Source organism: Haliaeetus leucocephalus, unplaced genomic scaffold, assembly GCF_000737465.1.
Source record: "Haliaeetus leucocephalus isolate CR32 unplaced genomic scaffold, Haliaeetus_leucocephalus-4.0 Scaffold545, whole genome shotgun sequence".
In the NCBI taxonomy this organism is placed as follows: domain Eukaryota; kingdom Metazoa; phylum Chordata; class Aves; order Accipitriformes; family Accipitridae; genus Haliaeetus; species Haliaeetus leucocephalus.
In genome coordinates this window covers 4,411,884-4,434,328 of record NW_010972981.1, presented here as the reverse complement: position 1 = coordinate 4,434,328, position 22,445 = coordinate 4,411,884, and the positions used below count along the sequence as shown (strand labels likewise).

General features: G+C 38.1%; 1 pseudogene; it reads right to left on the bottom strand.

Annotated features, from left to right (window-relative positions):
• Positions 1-3,973: 3,973 nt before the first annotated feature.
• LOC104837638 overlaps positions 3,974-22,445 on the bottom strand; it is a 31,223-nt pseudogene continuing 12,751 nt past the window's right edge.

The following is a 22,445-nucleotide window of genomic DNA, read 5'->3' as shown; positions in this document are numbered from 1 at the left end:
GCGGCAATGAAGAAACAGAGCTGCTGCTGCAGCTCTTTCAATAACATTCAAGCTTATAGTTGACCCGAGGGGCTCACATTATGACATCCATATTTAATTTAACAATAAATCATATTTTCATGGACTACAGTATTGCATTATAACCTCACTGTTTTATGTGCATGGGAATGCAGCAAAAGCAGGCTTGTATGTATCTACAACACAGACTAAATGGTTAGTTCATAAGAGCAAGGTCAAAGTGTACAGTGATGACAATATATAAAAGGTTTTACAACAACTCTTAGAAGTCTGAGGGAAAAAAAAGGACAAAAAAAGCTGTCCAGAATGGACTGCATTTAACTTAAGGTGCATTTTTTTAAAATCCTCTTAACTGCAGCCCTTGTTTACTGTCAGTTTTAGTTCTGCTCTGCACTTCCCATTGCAGTCAGCATTCTCTGTATCTCGTTTTCTCTTCTGCTTCACTCGAGCATATTTAAGGAGAAAATTAACACCACCTGATCTTAAGCTTTATCCATCCCTTTCTCCTCACAATAATTTCTTCTGTTTGCCCTGCATTTTTTACTGTTGACCTTCTAGCTGACTCCAAATTCAATGTTCATATGTTTTCTATTTACTCCCAAATCTAGTCCTGCTTGTTCACATTTATTCTTGCTCATCTCCCTCTTACTTGCCTCTGCCCCTATCACATCACATCATCCTCAACCCTATTTTCTGTCTGTACTAACTTCAACTCTCTTTCCAGTGCCTACATCTTGCAGCCCTCTGCAACCTAAAATTCATTTAATTCATTCTTTCCTCCCCATCAGCATTATTAATGATCTTCTACCAGCCAGATTATGGAATAACTTCATTGCTTTTCTCCATCAGCTGCCTCTGGCAAGAGTTTACCCATTATTTGCACTGTTCTCCTCCATAGACTTTATGAAACTCTATTGTCTCTTTTAGAAAGTTCTACTTTTCAAAACTAAGTGGTTTCAATTTCCTTGTTATTGGCAGCCTTGATCTTTGGTCTAAGTGTCATCCTTAACATACATTACATAAAATTATGGAAGAGCAACCGCAGCAAAAAGTATTTCACTACTCTGATCCATGTTCTCTTTTTACATCTCATCCAGCTTTCTGTTTGTCGCCTCTTCATGCATTGTATCTAAATTAGATTTTCAGTTCCTTGGGGTAAGAAGACATCATTTTCATTTATCTGTAAAGCACCATGCATGCTTATGGCTCTGTAGAGATGCTAAATATGTATATCCACATTTATTAAAATATTGATGCTTTTATCTATTCATATAGTGCAGAAGCAACATGGCAGCAGTTGTACCCATTTAAAAACTATTTTCCGTCTATAATAGCTATAATGTGATATATTTATAGTAGCTGCATGCTGTTCACTCTCTATTTCCTAGTTCATATTTACATTGCTCTTTCTGGTCTTATTAACTAACACTGCCCCCAAAATAAAAATCTCAATTTTCTCTGACAGCATCAAAATCTTTTTCTAAAAATAAAGCATAGGGGTAGCATATAGTGGGTTTATTACTTATCCATACTGTGTGATCACAGTCTTAGTGGGTGAAGGTTGCTGTACCGACTCAGGACTGCTCCTGCCCTCCAAAATCTTGTCATTTAAATAGTCCTGATGATAGTATAAATTTTAGGAATTTTGGATGCCAGCATTCTTGCTACGTAGCTTGAGAGTCATTAAGGTATCTGATTTTCAGAGTACTAAAGCACAGCTCTTTCTAAAACAGGAGGTCTTGAAAAGGGAAACTCATTATTTTGAAAATTTTGGCTAACAAAATTAACATAATTAGTGCAAGCATATTCTAAAAGCTAGGATGATTTTTAATGCAAAAAGATAAAATGAGGATACTATCAATCCAATTACAACATATTAAAATATTTCTATTAACAAGTGCACTAACGGGCTGTAGATACACTCTCCTTTGCAGTCAAGCACATTTATTTCTTGGTTAAACAAAAAAGTAAGTAGGCATGCCCAAATCCTACAGCAGAATCTACACAGGTCCCTGTCATGACCCAGAGCTCATTGCATGAATGAGCCTGTACTAATGATTTCAAAAGTTATCTCAAAAGATAAGGAATTATTGTAGAGTGGACACTGTGTGCAGAGCAATTAAACTGTTCTGCTTCACATAACACTTAATAAATGGTTAAGCATTTAAGCATTGAATAAAGTGAACATCTTCAAATATCCTGCTTTGGAGGACTTCTGAGCTGAAAACTTGAAATGGGTTGCTCATTTGTGGGTCAGTACATACAGAGTGGCCTTAACAAACTGTTTACTCAGAGTAGCAGGAGAGAAGTTACTTGGGCATAATGGTACTGGCATTTCTTCATACAGTGCATTACAGCTGATGGATTTAATATTTATATTATCTTTGCATACGGAGACCTGTATCGACCAGTGTTCCACTATGCTTTTTACTGGAAAAAATGATAAATATCAGTGCAACTTAATGTCAAACTGCATCTATAACTAAACCTGTGTAAGGTTGCACTGATGACAGTCAGACCACGTACATATTTAAAAGCTTTGTTGGACTGAACAAATGGCAAAAGGTTCATTTTACCCAACTCCAATGTCTCCCATATAAGCATCTACCTCAGAGCTAGTCCACTTAATTTCCTTATTATGCATGAAGAGAACTGTGTCAATGAATGCACTAAGGTGTGATTCATCAGACCTACCCTAAATATTTACTTCAGCATAAGCCATTGTACATTGTAAAACAACTAGATCTGGTAAATGAATCCCATTTCATCAAACAGTCAGAAGCTAATGTTTATTCATTTCTTTACATCTTCAGAGAAAGTCAAATCCAGATATTCTGTCTACAACCTCGTAAGTAAAGAAAACTCCTTGCCAAAACTGCTGTCCAATGTCAACTATTGCTCTCCAGACATGGCTTGGGACCAGATATGGCACGGCCCAGGAAGTGACCTCCAAAGGCAGCTAGAAGATGGTCTGCCAGCTTCAGAGAGAGGCAGGCCCTACCAGTTGGTTTCAGTGCCAGAAAATGGTCCTCTGCATCTTCTACTTAGTTGAAGAAAAAAATTAATTGGCATGGATGACAAGTCTAAACTGCAACTTCAAATGGAAAGGAAGAAGACAGAAAGGTAGCTTTTAAAAGAACATTTTAATGAAAGTAAGGATAAAATAAAGAATATAAACAGCAAAAGTAAAAAAGAAGCATGAAGATGGAAAAATGGCTACAAAAAAACATTGAACTATGATATGACATTCATGACTGTGATCACTTTGGACAAATATAACAGGGAGAGTAGCTGTTATTTAAATGAACTGGCATTTTAAAATACAGTTCACTTGATACATAGTGAGAAGATCTACTCCCTGTAAATTACCTCAGAGAATACTACCAACAGAAGGAAGATAAGGAAGGAATTTCCAGAATATTGGAAACTGGACCAACTTTGTTCCTATCAAAACTAATGGTAAAGCAACACTTTGGGCCATCCTGATTTAAAGGCAGAAGCTGAGCTATAATGACTTAATGGCCCTGTACAGGAATGAATTATTACACAGATCTCATTGTTTATGGGAGGTTGTATTCTGTAAGGATATTATGAGATGCAATGGTCAGGTTTTCAGGTGCACTCAACTTTACATCCTTCACAATGAGAAGTATGAATGGTAAGCACTTTTGAAGATCAATGTGGTTGTTTTGCTCAGCAAAGAACTATGGCCCTACAAAACTGAGTTTAGAAATAAAGCATTTATGCAGAACCTTTTCATCTGTTTCCACCCCAAGATGGGAGAGTGGGATTAAAACTACTTGCTTTCCTTTCAGCTAAACATTTTTTTTGTCTAATCACATCACTTTACTCTGATTTACATGAGTTTTAGCTTCAAGAATCACTGGTCATTGTTGAATGCAAATAAGCACAAAGTAAAATTATATTAAGTTTGCACAATTGATCTTTCATCATTTTAAATGGTGCCTTTTAAAATTTCCTGTAAAGTCAGCCTGAAATACTCCCATCGTTGACTGTCATCAAGTAGAGCAGGGTCACTTTGGGAAAACCCATTCTCAGTGATGTAAATTATAGGGTTATTATATGTATCCTAGAACAAGAGAGCAGAAGTTTTATTCAGAACAGATGTAAGAAAGCCCATAAAATCAGATGCATTACCCTCTATCTTTTCTGAGCTACAAACTAAAACTAGTTTTCATCAAATTGCACTGACCCTATTAACTTAATTTTCCATGAGCTGACCTTTTATGACTAACAATGGAAAAGCAAAACTGTGCAAATATCCATGAAGACAGTGAAATGACTTATTTTAATGAGAAGACTAAAATATCTTTCCAGCATTAGCATCTGCTTATTGTCACTGCTCTTTAACCCCTTGTACTGGCAGTTACCACACGTCCCATTGCCAGGAGTAGATGCATGCCAGGAAAGCCTTACTGCTGGCATCACAAAGATCATTTCTGGAGTTCAGAAGATGATATAACACTGGTGTGTCATTTCAAACTGTAAAATAGCTATCAAGTACAAAGGCAACAGGAAAACACTAAGGCTTCTACTCTTTATAGCATGCAAAAATCAAATTAAGAATCCCAAGGTGACTTGTTTATTTATATCTCGTACAGTGTCTTATGCCATCCAGATGGGCTCCTCAAAAAAAAAACCAAATCACCAGTATTACTCATTGGATTCTCAGATCCCCTCATCGGCCAGCTAAGAGTAGTAAAATTGTTTTGTGACCCTCAGGTCATTCCTTGATATAACACAGAAGTCACTGCAAACTCCATGGTACTACAGCCAGTCATAAACTCCCAGTTGCAACAGGCCAAGAAGGATCCATTATTTGCTCAGCTTCACAGTCCATTGAAACATTTAGTCTGCATTTTCTTGGTCTTAAGTTCAACAGTTCAGAGCAAAGAAGTCAGCAGTACCCATGATCATCATTTTTTCCTCTTTAGTGAATTCCAGAAGCCTTGATGATAAGTAACCTTGCTTTGAATGCATTGCAGAAATCCGGGACTTCATGATGGCTGGATATTCACCAGCAGTAAATATGGTCCTGAGAAACCCATCTAAGGTAAAGGACAGGTACCCTTTCATTGCTTTTTGTTCTGCTACGGAATTCGCAGAGGTTCTACCAATCTGAGTTAAGAGCTATAGGCACAAGTCCATGTTGTTTTCTTCAAATACCTTACTGCAACTGTGTCAGGCTTTAGCATGAGCTTTTATCACCTTATAAGCTGCCTTGTAAGCTCTGGTACCAATGCTGGGGCTACAGCTTTTTCACAACCACCTACAGCAACAACATAAGGCTCATTAATAGTGATCACTCAGTCTCCAAATGTTCTGAAGCAATACCTTGCATGAATATCAAACATCTTGATGATCTTTTCAGATCTCCAGCAACCTTCATCTTCTAAGGACTGAGGTAAACCAAAGTGATACAGGAAGCAGAATGCCATTTCGCAGGTTACTACTGATTTTGCTGTAATAATTGACTCCTGAAAATACTAAAAGAAACAAAAAAGGGTTAACTTAATAACTTTTTTACATTCTAACACATGAAGAAACCTAACTGCACATTTTCTCTGTTATGAGATGCAAATATTTCCTCTCAACTGCATGCTGACTACTGTTACAAGACCCCAGAGTTGGCAAAAATGCTCAGCACACAAAATCTTCCAACCAGGCACATAAAATGAAATGAGGATGCAAATTTTCAAAATAGATCAGTGGACAGCAACTCCCCAGGAGAAACATAATTCTGATGGGTGCTGGTCACATGAAAATATAATCCTTTCATTTAAATGCCTGAATGGCAGCCTGGCTTCATGTACAAGGCACAAGCGTGTTGCAAAAATCCTGACGCTTGAGAGCCTGACAGGTAGATTCATTCTAATGAAAGAATTTCTCTCCTTGAGAACTCTGTCTTTTAAAAAGTTTAGTGCCACACTTAGCAAGGTAACTAAGCTGATCTTTTATGATTTGAACTTGGTTAGCTGGGTGAGCTGTTTCCTCTAGACTGTTCCATTCTCCATCACTGTCTGTGCCAGCATCAAGACAAAGAAGATACTGTCAATGCATTCAATGTTTTGCAATGGTGTGAATTCAATGGTTCCCTCATTAGATCTATATGACATTAAAGGCTTTCATTGGGGTCTACTAGATTTTAGATGGAGTTTAGGGCACTGGTCTCTTTAGCCACCAACTTGAATGGCTTGGCAATAGTTTATCCAAGAAACCAACTCTCTTCCTTTTATGCTGCCACTGCTGCAGACTGCTCAGTCCCTCTAACTGCAAGCAGGAATTAGCTCACCTTTCTAAAAGCTCATGACTTCCAACCTTTCTTGTCCCCCCTTGATAAGACAGAGATCAACTTTAATTTCCTGGATGTGTTGTTAAAGCTGGGCAGTACTGGGGATGCAGTTCTACAGGCTTAAAAGGAATTCACCTTCTGTTCAGATTTAGCAGTGGTTGACATGAATATGTTTCCTAAGGGACTATTTTTTTGCTGCTGAGAGGTCACTGGAAGTTTAAATATCAGGATACCTTAAGATCTTGTATAGGCTCTTTTAATTTTGCGTACATCCAAACACAACTACATTGCTTTTAAGCCTTCTGAAAATACTAGATATTGCAAAACACATCATAAGCTCTGGTTCAAAGAGTATCAGTTATCTTGCTCTTTTACTTGAACTGTCTGGTTTAGTGTGGTAATTGGAAAAGGCCAACAGTGGCCTTGAATTATTATTTGTTAAGCTAAGAGGCTCCAGCCAGGAATAGGTCTCCATCATGCTGGTGGAATGTAGAAATCAGTCAGCCTTTGCTTCAGAGACTTGGGCTAAATATACCAAAGTGTTTAAGAACCTTAGAAACCTAAAATTCATAAAAATTTTGTGGGTCTTAGACTACCACGTATCCTAATAAGACATAGGTGCTTATGAAATGTCTATCCCAAGGCCTTGCTGTATTGAAACCCAGAACTGAGGAAGGTCTAAAGAAGTTGAAAACACAGCAGAAAGGAGGAGGAACAACACTAAATTGCAAAGGTTAACAAAATGTATGCTTAGGACGTTACATATGGTTTAGATTATTACTCTTAACAGTTTCTGAACCAGAGATTTTGTTTAATCCAAAGCAGGAAACTTGTTCATTAGTAAATATGTCTGTACTATATTGTACTATGTATTCCCCTGTATTTTCAGGTTCAGCTTACTGTGTATTGATATTTAAAAATGCCAACACAGAACCCCATACTGCCTTCTTCTTAAAAGGACAGCATTAGACTTCAAATTATCCTAACTTCAAATGACTGGTCGTAAGGATTTCCATCAAATGGCTCTTTTAAGACAACATTTACTGCAGCAATCAATTATGAACCCCAGATTTAGACAGTGCCTTCTCCTAAACAAACAGGTGCATACACATCCTTTAGCACAGCAAGACTCAATAAGTTTGTTTACAAAGTAATTCACAATAAATCTCACAGGTAGTTTGCTTTTCCTTCCAAATGCAGCACCAGAAAAACACATTAAATTCTAAGGAGATACGTGTCTGTGCCTGAGAATGAACCCACGTAAAAGAGGAAGGAATACACGAGAATTCTAAATTTTGAAAGGCAAATTCTTGCAATTTGCAAGAGCAATTAGGAGCAAATACAGTTTGTTACTGTTACTTTTATTGACTTCAGTGGGACTGGGTGTGTGTTAACTGTTTGCTGGTGGGACTACAAGGTTTACTATCTAAGCTTAAACTGGGAAAAAAGAAATCCTTTGCTGGTACAGAATCTGGTTCTGCCATATTGAGAGTAATGCTTGCCTAGAAGACACTAGCATTTCTCATTCTAATTTTCAGATCATAAATTACTTAGTACACTTTATAACATTTAAGTGCAACCAGCTATCATTCATTTTTTACATCTCAATTAAACACCAATACTGGAAAAGATTTATGCTTTGTGTTAGGAAATGAAGAGAAATAGAACTGCATCCCTGAAAAATGTAAATGTCAAGTCAAGTTTCCAGATTGTCTCATACCTTCCAGAGTCGCCTGATTTAGTTCTATGGCTGTGTCTGTGGGTCAGCTAGAAGCAGAAATACAGAAGAAAACGTTCTTCCAAGAAACTGTGTATATAAGGCTTTTGTGGAGACACCCCAAAATTTGGGGATTAGAGACATTAAGGAGCATTTTCTCACTGGAAAGTGAAGGATTGTTCTTTTCACCTTTCTGTCATCTTCTCTCCCCTTCCTGATGCTCTCCCTTCATGCTGAAGTGAGGCATAACACCAAACTCTCCCAGACTCAATACCCCCCGACTACTACTTCTGTCTCCCTCCACACTGACACCTAGTGTTTAACAGCTAACTTTTTCTGCTCAGGGCACCTTCTAGGGTAAAAATAACTGTACGAAAATACTTTAAAAACAAACTTGGTGTAAGTTTTAACCTAAAACCTGACACATCTTAGGAACAATACACCTACAACATCGCTGCTTTAAAAGACCCTACCCCCACCGAGTCAGAAACAGAATGGTTTTAAAGGTTTTCAAATGTCCTACATCTTAGGTGTGAAATTGGTAGTGAATCAGTTGGTGTGAATGATTTTATTTGAAAGGACATTGCTCTAAGCTTTCTAATTCTTCACATGCTCTTTGTAAAAATGTTTATATAGAAGATGATGGCCTTTCCATGCTATGCAGCTACAATTGCTTCAACAGATCACTGCACAAGAGAAGTGAACTCCTGCCTAATGAAAGCTGGCCTACTTGGAGTTCCTCCAATGCCCTTTTGTTAAATGTAAAGTTCATAATATTAATCAGGCAACTGCTTATACTGGAGATCAAGTGAACATTTTCTGAAATTACAGCTGAGTTTTGTCAAAATGTTAGCTTTCCTTACCAAGTACATTCAGAATGCTTGCTATCTCCTACTCTGACGTCTATATAACAAAGCCCATTCAGTAGGCAGCACTGTGGGGCTGTACAGTGCCTGCAGTCCCAGCTGAAGGAATATCAGTACAGGAAAGAAACCACAAGGACTCAGCCAAATTTAAATTCAACAGACCACAAAAAGCATTCCTAGGGAAAGGCAAGCTGTGCCAGTGAAAGTGGGCCACATATTGTAAATTTTGGTGGCAAAGGAAAGGCTTCCATTGAAGCCTCTCTGGGATGCTGGCATGGTTTTTGCAGTCATGCTCTGCAGGGGAAAATGGCTGGTTGGTCTGTTTACAGTAGATTCACCAACCCCCCTTTCTGAATTCTTGAAACAAAGGCTCCTCCACTCTCTGATGAAAACCGTAATCTGCAGGATGCAGAGGACAGGCTGCTGCCTATTGAACAGCCAAACTCTACATGACCAAAATTCTGCAGAAAAATATTGTTTCTGCTGGTATCTTCCTAGTACAGATCAGGATAACCTGAAAAGCATTTTCTAAGAAGAAATGCTTTCACTTTGTAGCCTTCCATCTTTGCAATCTTCAAACCAGGGGAAGAAAAGAATTGCCAGGGCAAACCTGCCCCAGAAGTACAAAGATATATATCTTCTTGGTAGAACTGAGATTCAGAAGAGTAGGAGGCAGAACTGAGATTCAGAAGTTCATCCAAATCTACTTTGCTCTTTTCTCCTTGGATCATTTTCCTTCCAGCATACAAGAGACCTCAGCCAACTACTTTGATTCTCCCATCCTTTCTGGTTCAGCTTCAGTTGCTTTTATTCTTCACAATTCTCTTTATTTCTTCTTTCTTCCATTCCCTACCTTCTGCAGGCAAAGGTGCCATTTCCTATCTTTTCCTAGTGAGTGACCTTAATCTCTCCCCCAGTCCATACCAATAGAATTAAAATAAACAAATCAGAAGCGTAACAAATTTTATATGTGACTTCTAGCAATCTGACCAGCTTGCTTATGTGCTGTACCCCTTTTCACTTTTACGCTGTCTGCTGAGACCGTGAAAACTCTTCTCTTCAGAGCAGGGACTGTCTTGTGTTTGTCACAGAACTAAGCACAGTTCCTAGTTCTGAAGAACCCTCTCTAATTTGCTAAAGACAATATCTGGGAAAAGTATGTCCTTCTTAGTGAAAAACAGTCGATGTGAAGTTCAGTACATCAGAGTATACTGATAAACTATCTAAATGCATTTGCCAAATAAGATACTTGTCTATTGTAAGCCATCCAAAAATATCCTCATGGCTAGGATCCCTGTAAGTATAAACATTCTGATGAAGCAAAATGATTTAGAGTTACAATTTAAAAAAATGGAGTAAGCAAAAAGATACATAGGAAACATAATACTAATCCTATCCCAAAAGATTGTGCTATCCAAGGGGATCTAGAATATTAATTAGTAAGTTGTTGCAAACCTATAAAAAATCATCCCATAATTACTCTGAAAAAAGTTGCAATTTCAAAGCTACACTGCAGAATAGCATACTGGATTAATTATGCCAGACTGCAGCAATAACCTTGAATTAAAGCTGCAACCTTCTATTTTTAAGAAACAATTGCCTTTCTGGTTGATGAAACCTGTCGTCCCATCAGGTAACAGACGTGACCAGGAAAGAGAAAAGCGATAATGAGTCAATCCAAGCTGTTTGATACATTTCAAATCTTCCTCCCACAGAGTGTAGCTGCCACAAGCTACATCACCAGTCTGGTTCTTGAAAACTCGATCTCCTCCCTGATGGGTGAATGTGTCCCAGACATTAGGGTCCTTTCCATCTGCATTCCAGTCTTCTGCTTGAAAAACAAAACTTGGTTGTGACAATTTTGACATCAAAAGACATATGTTGAATGTAAATATTTATCACAAGGTAGGCACAAACCCCTCAAAATCCTATAAGCAAAATAAGCAGTATTCCCTCCCTGCTCCTCATATCATTTAAAGTAACTAGAAACTTTCAAGCATTAGTATGTATTTGCATTAGGTTTTGCATTTATTCATATTTTTGCTTACTGCTAATTATTTGAAAATCCTGTTTTAAAAAGCAGTCAGAGTTCTGACATTCTTCATACTTCCTTAGCCAAAAATCAGATGTTGCAACTCTTGAGATATTACAGGTTTTCACAAAGGCCATTTTCTAATGCAACTTCCATCCATAAATGTAAAAGATCAGTCCATATCAAAGAAAGCCTTTAGGGTATGAGAAATACATCCAACAAATAGGCACTTATGGCTTTCTGGATGTCCTTTGAAAATCCTGACAGTCTGTTAAAAAGAAAGGAATGCCATTATGAGCCATGGCCCTAGGCATATACAAGCTGAATTAATAACATAGCTCTGCAAAACTTCTGCTTTTTGCTTAGCCAAACGTTCACAGAAATGAATTTTGAGTGCTCAAAACCCCTGCACCATTTTCTTCACTTTCATAGTTTTGGGAAATTTCTTTGCAATTCCAAAACTGAGGTAGACAGATTAACTTTAAAATATTCAAAATTTAGCTGCTGTTTGAGATTACATAGTACTAACATCACATAGTATTTAAAACAAATAAATGCACCTTTCTTCATGACAAGCTTCTTTGTCTTTCCAGAGCAATGCAGTAGCTGAGGCAAACAATTAATTTTTAATGTGGAGAGCTCTGTAAACTTACACCCCTGCAAAGTGTGATTTTATCATAAAATTTCAGATAACTCCAAAATGGCCAACCTCATTTACCAGCAAGGTTTTTCAGAGCCCCCGTGAATGCACTGTTCCAGGGTTACTCTTTAAAAACTAAAATGACATTGTGTGTTAAAATCATGTATAAATTAAATATCAGCTGGGTTGTAAGATTAATAACTATATAATAGCTACATATCAATCCTCAATAAAAGTGTTTTAATAATCAATTAGTATCATAGAAATTAGAGATGGAGGAGAACTATTAGGAGGTCATTGAGTCCATCCCCTGCCAACACAAGATTGCTCCCTTAAGTATATTCAGTACTTAATACACATCTGTCTTATTAAATCTAAGTTTAATGCAAGGTTAAGCATATTGAAGACACTTAATTTAAAGCATTACTAAAATCTGTAATATCACTTCTATAACCTAGCTTTTCAAAGATCATTGTCACATTTCATGTTCTTTACGAAATTTTATTGCAGCACACGAACACTGATACATCTACATTTGGTTGGTCAGTAAATTAAACTCTTACATGGGACAACCTTCAAAGTAGGTCAAATTTTAGATCCAGACAGCTGAATTTCTCTTAATCTCAGATTTTATCACAGACTTTGTGTTCTGCCTCTATGCTCCTCGGAAAAATACAGTACTAAAATTTTTCTATATCCTGCTTCTGATTTCAAATATGCCTGCTGAAATAAATAGACATTTTGGATAAGGGCAGCAAATAACAAATAACAGTAATTCTTTGGTGGTACCTAGAATTTAGAAGCCTTTAAGAGCAGGCTTCCTGCACCATATCTATATGATATAGCTCTTTTTTCACTACAGTGGGAGTGAAGGGAGGCCAAAAGCTGCCATAATGGGCAGCTAACACACCTTCATTTAAGAATCAGCAGCTAGAGCACATGCTGAACGATTACTTTTTTGTCTGCCTTCCTCCAGCAAAGGAGGTGGGAGGGAGCAGGAGAAGCATTTGATTTTCAGCAGAGTATGACGCTACTACTCCAGTGGTCATTAGCCACTATGAAGCCCTGACTGGGGCTGTAGCAAACAGATCCACTTTCAAGCATTCCTCATGCTGTTCGAAGAGCCTCTCTGTACAGTGTAGAGTATCTGAGCTAGCTAAATGAAGTGTAGGAAGCAATCTAGCCCAGGCAACAGAAAGCTCCACATACACTAACATATCCTGCTGAGCCACAATTAGTCTGCAGAGAGCTCTGCTCTGCTTCAATGAACCGAGCGTGCACCTCTAAGCTTGCTCAGAAACCTCCACGCTACACAGCACTTCATAGTGTAGACATACCCGGAGTTTTAGGGAGCTTTGGGCCAGGAAAAAACAGTGATGAGGAACTAATTTTACATTTCAAGCACATAGGTGAGACTTAGCTACCAAATCATCATATAGCATGTCATCAAATGATTAATATAAATTATCATGAAATGTGATGCATGTTCCCCATTCTCTGTAATTATTACAATGGAATAAGACAGAATGCTTTTCCATTCAAGTGAGGCCATTGAAGCAGGAATATTACTGATAAGAGTATTGAAGTTTTCACGTGCTTTTCCAACTTAGCTTTTCTTCTAATTCAGCTGTGCTTTCACTTCTTGGAGTGAAATTTTCTCGGCCTGGTCTCTGCCCAAAAGGTGAAATTTTGTTTGAATTAATGCAGTTCAACTATTTGGCATATGAAAGAAATGAAGAAAACCACTTTTACCATTATGAGAATTTTTTGCAACTTTTCCTTCTCTCAAAAAAAAAAAAAAAAAGAAAAAAAATCAAGCAGAGGGTTGAAATTTAGCATAGAAATGGCCTTCAGTAAGAAGAAGTGCTTTTGAGTGTTCTGGTGCAAATTGATTTTGATTTGACTGAGTCATGAACCTTTGAAATCTGCACTTTGAGCATGCAGAGTACAATTGGTATGATTTTTTAGCACTTTGAAATATACAGAGTGGAGAAGGTTGTGCTGTGCATAAATACATAGCTGACAGTGAAAAATAAAGTAGCCTGTCAGCCCTTGCCTCATCCACTGTGTATCTTGTGATATGTGCAGCAACTGAGTTTGGACTCTACAAGAACTATTGCTTCAATCATGCTGCTTCGAAGTCGGAAGCTGCACAGCTTCCAAAGCTTTCAGGAGGAGGAATTCCCTGTTGAGTTTCTTACTTCTGTGGGAAAAGGGTCATTTGAGTAGTGTCTAGACCACATTATAGATTTTTTTTTTTTTTTAACGTTTCTCCCACTCAGAAGCCTCTAGGAAAGCTCATTAAAAATACATTAAGAGAACATTAAAGTTGCGCATCTAGCCACTCAAAAGGCAGGAAATTATAATGTCATTCTATATGCACACACAATTCACATTTTAAAAATTAGTCAGTAGAGCTATGCGCATTGCAGGACTCAAGTTAGAATATGGCCCAGAATATTGATTCCCCGGGAACAGTGAGCTGTTCAGTCTATTAGGTGAAGCTAACTGAGCTCGTTAAAAGGTACCAAGCATGGGCAAGTACTATCGCTTTCAGCAATAACCAAGAACTAAAGGCTACATCCTCAAAGACAATTTTAGATCTACAACTCCCATTTAGGTACTGAAATCAATGGGAGTTAAGTGCCTGTATGCTGCAGGGTATAATATGAGAAAATCAGATCTATGTGTATTTTAAAGGTCTCTAAACACACATTTATGAAAGGATAAAGTTTGGGGGGGTTATGGTTGTAGGTGTCCCTGTACCTTATGGGTTTAGATTCCCTAATCTGCCACATATTTTCATATCAAGCTGGGCAAATCATTTTATCAGCACCTCCACTCGGTTGGGAACATGATACATGTCCCCATGGGAGGGCCTCCACAAGTCCAACTGTTAACCTCTCAGTTCACTGTTTTTCATATTCTTTGGAGATGAATTCCTAACTGAGGACCCTTTGTGAGTACCAATGTCTGATGGGGTAGTTCTCCCATCCAGTCTTGGAATAGTCGATAGTAATCTACTTAAATTAGCTCTAGAGAAAGGAAATACTCAAGAACTAGTTGGAAAATTACTTACATCTCCTTTTCTTCACCCACTCTCAATAGCTAGTGAAAGGTTCCTCCTCCATATTTCTGAGATTTGAAACATCTTTTACCCTCTTACTGCTCAGGCCAGAAGTGTTTAAACACAAGTCCTACATGGATTTGCATCAGATGTAGCATCTACATAACAAGGCAAAGATCAAACACTCTCCTACACGAATCCAGACTTTCATTCACTTAAAACTTCCTTAGCACTTTGGCAGCTAAAAATTGACACCTTCAATTTGATACACTGCTGTAGCTGCACCCCAAGCAAATCCAACTGGAAAAGCAATATCCTCTGGCACCGGCTGCAGAGGACAGGCGAATACACAGCATTATGCGATGCTATGGAGGTGCCGGCTTCATTTGCAGACAACGGTTTCTGGCTCGATCACTCTTCCACTTGTTACAAGCAGATTTCATATTGAAGACAAAAATAAACCCTGCGGAGCTTCACACACTGAAGGGCAAGGCACGCACTTTGCATATCTCAGGATTAAAGCGGAGAGGTTCAGTCAGCTAACAGTGAAAGTGGAAAAGGCAGCAGTGGAAAAGCCTAGGGTCGTCACGGTAAAAGGACTCCACCTACTACAGAGCATTAGTACACAGAACAGATCCCTGTTCCCTTCACTTCCCTCTCACCTCCCACCTCCCAGGCAAAGGACTTTTTGGACCCTCTACTCAACATAAATCCTTCAGTCACCAGGCAAAAAGTCCTTTCCCCTCCTTTCAGCTTCAAAATCCAGCAGCACCTCTTCTTCTCTGGCATCAAATTTACATTTTTTTCTCTCCCAACACCAAAACAACTTGCCTGCAGTAGGTGAGAAAGGATGTTTTAGCCATTGCATGTTTAGCACTGGAAACCAATGAGTCGAAGAGGAAGATTTGTATGGGAGTACAGAAGGAACAGCTATCTTTCTCCTTCTTTAAAATCCCATGAATGCTCATTTTTTCTAGAGCAGCAATGACAACCTTATGGCATGTTTGCCAGAATCAGCATCTGCAAAAACAGCCCTCAGGTCTCTTCCTCTACCTTCTGTCAATGTTGTCACTGCTCTCCTGTCAGCAGGCTGAGAAGGGAGCAGCAGCAGGAGGACGAGTCAGGGTACGTATGGCTGTAACAAGTGGGATGGGCTGAAAGTAGTTTAGTGTCCCTTCTCAGAAAACTGCAACACCTGGCACGCTAGATGGCACTACTGCAATTTTTTTTTTGACTTACAGGAGTTTTTTCCCCATTTATTATAATAGTATATCCACACCGCTTTTGCCAAGGTCAGCATCTGCACATATTGGACTGCTAGACAATAACGGATGACCATTACTATTTTTATTTCTTCTTTACTCTTCTTGCACCCCTTTGATTTTGAAATCTTTTTAGGCGAGAACCTACTCCTGCAAAGCATTATACATGTAAGTGATATTTTCTTTGATAGCAAAAATAAGACAAACTTTAACATACACAAAGAGCCGCTAAAACAGTTAATGCACATAGTTTTGCCAGAAATACACACAATGAAAGAGTCAACTTCTTAGGAAAAAAATTCCTTTGTAGAGATGCAGAGAAGCTGATTTAATTCCAAAGTGCACATTGCAGAACCAGACAGTGCAGATGCAATGCAAAATAAATCAGGCTTTCACAGCAGGCAAGCATTTCCTCAAGTGGCTTTCAAAAGAAAGGTAAAAGCCCCTTGAATACAAAGGAACAAAGGGGGAAATGAGGCACAACATACCAACTTGTTCCCAAAACACAAGCTGACACATGGTCTAGGCAAACATACGTATCCTTTACATGTTTTATACAGATGACCAAAAATTGCTGCAATGAACTAGTTAATGTTCTCTGGTTGAAGCAGCTTCCTCAGGCTTTCATTTGCAAGAAGGTAAGCATTGGACAGTTAACAGTAAAACTCACCAGGGACACCTTAAATCATGATTAATAGGTATTAATGAACCAGAGTAATAATGCATATTTTTTACATCATTAAATGTTATTGGTAGGTACCTTTGAAAATGTAAGTGACATTAAATCTTTTCCCAGAAAATGATACAATTCAATTTCACAAGAGATATAATAAATATGTAACTCAATAATAGGGCAAGCGGGGCAGACAGAAGATAGTAGCAATAAAAACCCAATAAAAAGTTTTCTAAAAATGTGTAACCATAAAAACAAGGCTAAAAAGTGTCACTGCTGATTCCCTAGCAGGAATCAACAGAGACAGAGATGGGTTTTAGGAAAGATTGAGTGGGAGGAAAATATTCCATAAGCAGTCTGGGGAAGAGTGAACAAAATTTGCCTCAGAGGTTAAGGCAGATTCACAGTAATGAGGTAGCAGGCTATGCCAGATAAGTAGGCAGATACTGGAAGATGCAGAGCTTCAAAATTCAGAGAAGCTGCGTTTATAGCAACTAATCTCAAACTCCTCCAGCAACCCAATTTCTAGATTTGTGACCCCACTTCTGGTTGTATTTCTGGACTCATGAACCGCTCCTTCTTGCAGTAGTGGGACTTGCAATTATATTTCCATTAGACCCACTGCATGTCACGGCCCCTAGGATGCACCCGCCTTCTTACTCTGATAATTTTCCCTACATCTAACAAGTAACCTGACCCCAATCTGAATTTCAGTATTTCATTGTCCCATTGTTTTGTTCAACATGTAAGTAAAAAACTATAAGAGATCTCAGTTCTACCTAGAGGCAAATTTTTTCCAGACTAGGTTTAGGGTTTTTACATTTGCACTGACACAGACTATATGTAACTAAATGAGCTTAAGCCAAATATTCCTAGGAAAAATCAAGCAGTTCTTGGATATCCAAATGTATTTGGACAAAGATATTTTTGGCAAGTCAATAAAGACCAAGAGTAATTGGCCCTGATGCTAAGGGTTGGCAATCTAACTTTATAAAATGCTAGGTATTATATTAAGGTGAAGGATAGATGGGGTTTGGTGTTGGGCCCTTAAGTCATGTGGGATTAATTATTATCAGAGGAATTGTGTCTTGTCAAAATGAGTTTTTCCTGACTGAATTCATGTTTCCTAATGTCACATTATAAATAAGTTTAATGGTATTTACTGCAGAATTTAGAAATTAAACTTTGAAGGGGTTGTGAAAATTAAAATCTCTTTCCGGAAATTTTACACTGTGCAGGAACAGAAGGATATAGCTGCCTTGGAAGCAAGACTGTAAGTCTCTGAAACAGCCAAAGATAGAAGTTCACATATTCTGTGAGTTGTCTTTGTAATTGCTACTCATAAATTTAGCTTCCCTCCCTGGCAACATAATGGAACAGCTATTGAGAAAACAAATTTACTAAAACACTTTGAAGTCTGCCAGACAAACTTGATTTTTTAATAGTAATACAAAATTAATGAATAGAGAGCAGAAGCTATACTGTCACATGTCTGAATTTTAGCAGTATACTGTTTTCTTTAGGATATTTTAGCACTGAGCTTAAGGTGTTCTCAATTAAGTTATGGAGACGGTTTCCACTTTACACTGTGGCTACAGTAGAAGATTCCTAACTTTGATCCTCTAAATTGAGCCTTAATTAGAAGCCTCTGCTGGATTGTTGATTAGCCTTTCTTCTCCCATCTCCAATGTGTCAAAATTCTGTTCCCAAACTTAAATCAAATTGGAAATGAACTCTCATGTTGAGTGAAATGAAGGGTGATGACAAACAATGAAGGGTAATGATAAACAATAACTTTGAAGGGAGGCATTTAGTGCAGTACACAAAGATTAGTATTACTTCTGATCTCATTTAATAGCTTCAATAATGAGCTAGAAGAGGGAGTAAATGGTACATTAATGAACTCTGCAGATCTATTAAACTAGGAGGAGCTGAGCACACTGCTGAAAATGGAGAAATAATACAAGAGGTCACGGGAAGATTAGAAACAGGCAGAATATTGCAATGAGATTCAGTTTAGAAAACAGAAGAATAATATTTGGGTAAAAAAATCAACAGATGGTAACAGGTAAAAATCTGGAGAGCTGTAATGCTGGAAGAGATTTAAAATTAAGAACATCAGGAAAACTAGGCAAGAATCTGTAACTGAGCAGCAGAGAAAAACAGTGAAATTTGGGCAAAACTATTATAGAATAAGCAAAGAAGTAATGACTTATCTTAAAGCAGCTCTACAACCATCAGCTCTCTTCTGTATTTGGTCTGGGCACTGCAAAAACAGACTATCAGTCAGATGGTTAGAGATTTTGCAGCTATGGAATTTTTTCCTGGAAGAAAACTTGAAAGTAAGCCATCCATTTAACAGAGTGTTGTCCTTCATGAAGTGAATGACATAACAGTGAGCCACTGGCTAAAAGACCATAAAAGAGCATGAGACTGAACAAATAAAATATTCTCCCACTGCTTCTGGTAATTGTATCATGCAGCTTGAATTTTTTGATATTGCTGAGGAAACTGCCGATGTAATGCCAGCTGCTATGAGCTTTCCAATACCAGATATATGTGCACAATATCTTGGAGAGCTAAAGCTAGTTGTGAGCAAGTTAATTCCAGTTGAGAAGCTCACACAAATTAATCTTGCTGCGAATAACTCAACACAAGCTACAGCGGAGTGCCAAACTAGTGTTACATCACTCCCTGCACCAGAGACAGTTTCGACAATTCTGCACGGCACAGCATTAGGATGCATAGTACGTATGTAAAGTGATATTCCAGATTGGTCATCAGTCTTCAAAAGTCCTTAGTAGCTCTTGGCTGTTGAAGGCGTCGTCCTTTATTGCTGAGTGCATCCAAATGGTATTTTTAAGTGGGCTTGGCCGCTCAGGAGTTTGTCACTGTCACTATGTCGTGACCCAACACTGAGTGTGCACAGAGCAGGGCATTGATCCACAGCTTTAAATTTGCACACTTCAGTAGAAAACCTGGCAAAAGCCCTTTCATGTAAAACCACGCTCTATTCATTTGTAACTCTGCACATCCTGCCGTTCCACACTTCTAGATTGTTCACCTTGTAGGTGAACAAGCTTAAAAACAATGAGCCACCGTGCAAAAATGTCAGCATAAAAAAAAGGAAAAAACAACATAAAAAATACCAGAAGCATAGACAGAACCCCTGGTCCCTTGTGAATGCAACTTGTTTGCTGAGACAGCAACCCTTCACTCTGTTTCAGGAAGAGCTGCCTACATTTTCCAGAAATTGAGAGTTTCGAGACATTTGTAGAGCTACCTAATGGCAAACTTGCTTGATGTGATTTTGCCAGGAAAATATCTGCTGTACCTAATCAGATTGGCTGCAACTGGTTAGAATGACACATCGGAATGATTTTAAACTAAACTTGTTAACATTTTTAAAACAGAAGGCAAAGAAGTCTTACACATGTGTGAAAGCAGCAGTTTCCCTATTTAAGTCATGAATCTGTAGGCTATTTCACTACACAGCTGAATTTTCAAAACCTTGTACATATAATCTTTGCTGCACATAACAATTTCTACTTTAAAACCAGTATGCCCCATTTTTTTACAGTATGTACACTTCAAAATCCCAGCACCTTATCCAAGGGTTACCTCACTCTGCAACACCATTTAAGTGTCCATGTGAACCTAGAGGTCAAATCTGACTCTTCTGAAAATGTGGGCCCAGTATCTCATTGTTGTGATGCTTCTGAAACTTCTCCCTTGTTAACAGCTAAATCATATTTACCCTTAGAAACATGTCATATCACTTCGGTTTTATTCCTGGGGGATTATATATGTGATGTCTGTATTATTCTCTTACTCTAACACTCACGACTTACGTATTTCCCAGCACAGCGCTGATCTCTTTTTTTTTCCCACTTGCTCCTGACCTCACATGCCATCAACAAGAAGAAGCCAAAGCACGGCAGAGGATCCAGAGAGTGTAGCCCCCACCCCACGCACACATCGACCCGCAGCCCCTGCTGCCATCGCATTCCCAGGAGGCAGAGGTGTGTGCTCCCGTCACATCACACGCGGGTAAAAACATTGCTGAGAAGTTTGAATGCTTACAGGGATGATGAAGCTTTGTCCTCAGTCTATCAACCCTCCATGAGTATCAGTGGAAATCACTAGCCAGTGCCAACCAAATTGGACAGAAAACTAACATTTGTGAGAAAACACGGCTGAATAAATGGATAGACCGATATTGGTGTTGCAACTGATGGAAAGCCTGAAAAGTAGGTGCAACTATAATATTAGGCACCAGAGAATATACTCAAAGGAGACACATTACAGATGCTGATACCACAGGAAATGCTTCAAGCAAGATGCATAAAACCACAAAAAAGCAAAAATTAAAACCCTCAGATAAATCTGGTTTTAAAACTGAATGATCATAGAAGCACTTTTTTTTTTTTTCAATTCTATGCAGGTTTTCTCACCAAAACACTAATAACCTAGAAAAATTCTTAACACATTTTACTGTTTTTTTTTTTCCTTTCGAGTTTTTTTTTTATTCTTTATTTTAATACATACATAGAATAAACTAGGAAAGGATTCTGCTCAGACCAATTTTATACTGGGGATATATTGACTAAACCAAATAATGTCAACATTTATAATATGTATTAAGTCCTGTAAAGTCCCATATTTTGTTTTCAGAATTAGGTAGACATAGTGCGACTAGTTTTTATAGCAGTGAAACTGTATCTTTCATTTTCTTTTCTTACAGAAATGCTGTTTCTAATGTCACTGACTATGACTAATGACATTGACTATGACTTTAGCAAATATGCTTGAAAAGCTTCTTCCACCAGTCAGGATTAAGAAATCCCATTATATTAGTGCATTTACATAAAATTCACTTCCCTATATCAGCAATATGGAACTATCTACTATTAAGCAGCAGCACACTATGAGAGACAGTAGTTGATATTACTTTTCAAAAGATTTGTGCTACGCCATTATGCTGTAAATATTTTTTCCTTTTGCAAGAAATACTATCCATTGTACTCTTCATTTTTATCCTGCAAAATATTAGTGAACACTACTGCTTGCACCTGGAAAGCGAGATAAGTAGTACAGCAGTACTTTAATTTGACAAAGTAATCCAAATACCTATTTGGAATTCAGTAAATACAGGTTATTTTTCAAACAACTTGTGCTTTATATATAAAATTTTGGTCTTCCAAACAGTATTACAGATGTGCAGTGATGTCTCAGGATTACGTTATTCTGGGAATATCACAAAACACGTACCTGACCCTGACGCTAACTAATAGAATCAAAAGAAAAAAATCAATACAACTGTTTAACATAGCTCTCTGTTGCTTGATTTAAACACATAAATAAAAAAAAGATTAAAGGATATGGTAGGTGTAACGGTGCAGCACTGACCTTTTTATCATCACAGAGGTTGTCTACTTAACAAAGAAGTCACACGGATGAATACAGTATCTCATTCAATTTAAGCTCTTCAGATCTTTCCTCATGTTTTAGCTTGGCACAGAGAAAACTGAACAGTCACATAGTGTAGATGGAACCATACACATTTTTCCCCTTCTGATGAAATACTAAAGAATTTTATAAGCACACAACAAAAAAAGTGGAGTTTATGGGTAAGCAGGCCTATTTTTGGATCCAGTTCCTTTGTTCGTCTCTCTCTTAATTGCCTCTTTCAAACTAAACCGGTGAATAGACCTAGTAATGGTTGTTGTATTAAAGCTTGTGGCTGCTGAGTGATCAATATCCAGTAGGAGGCCACAGGCAAAGCTGTGAGGATGTGAAGGCTGGGTGAACATACATACTGGTTCTTTACATTCCCACGGAGGCCTGCAGAAGAACA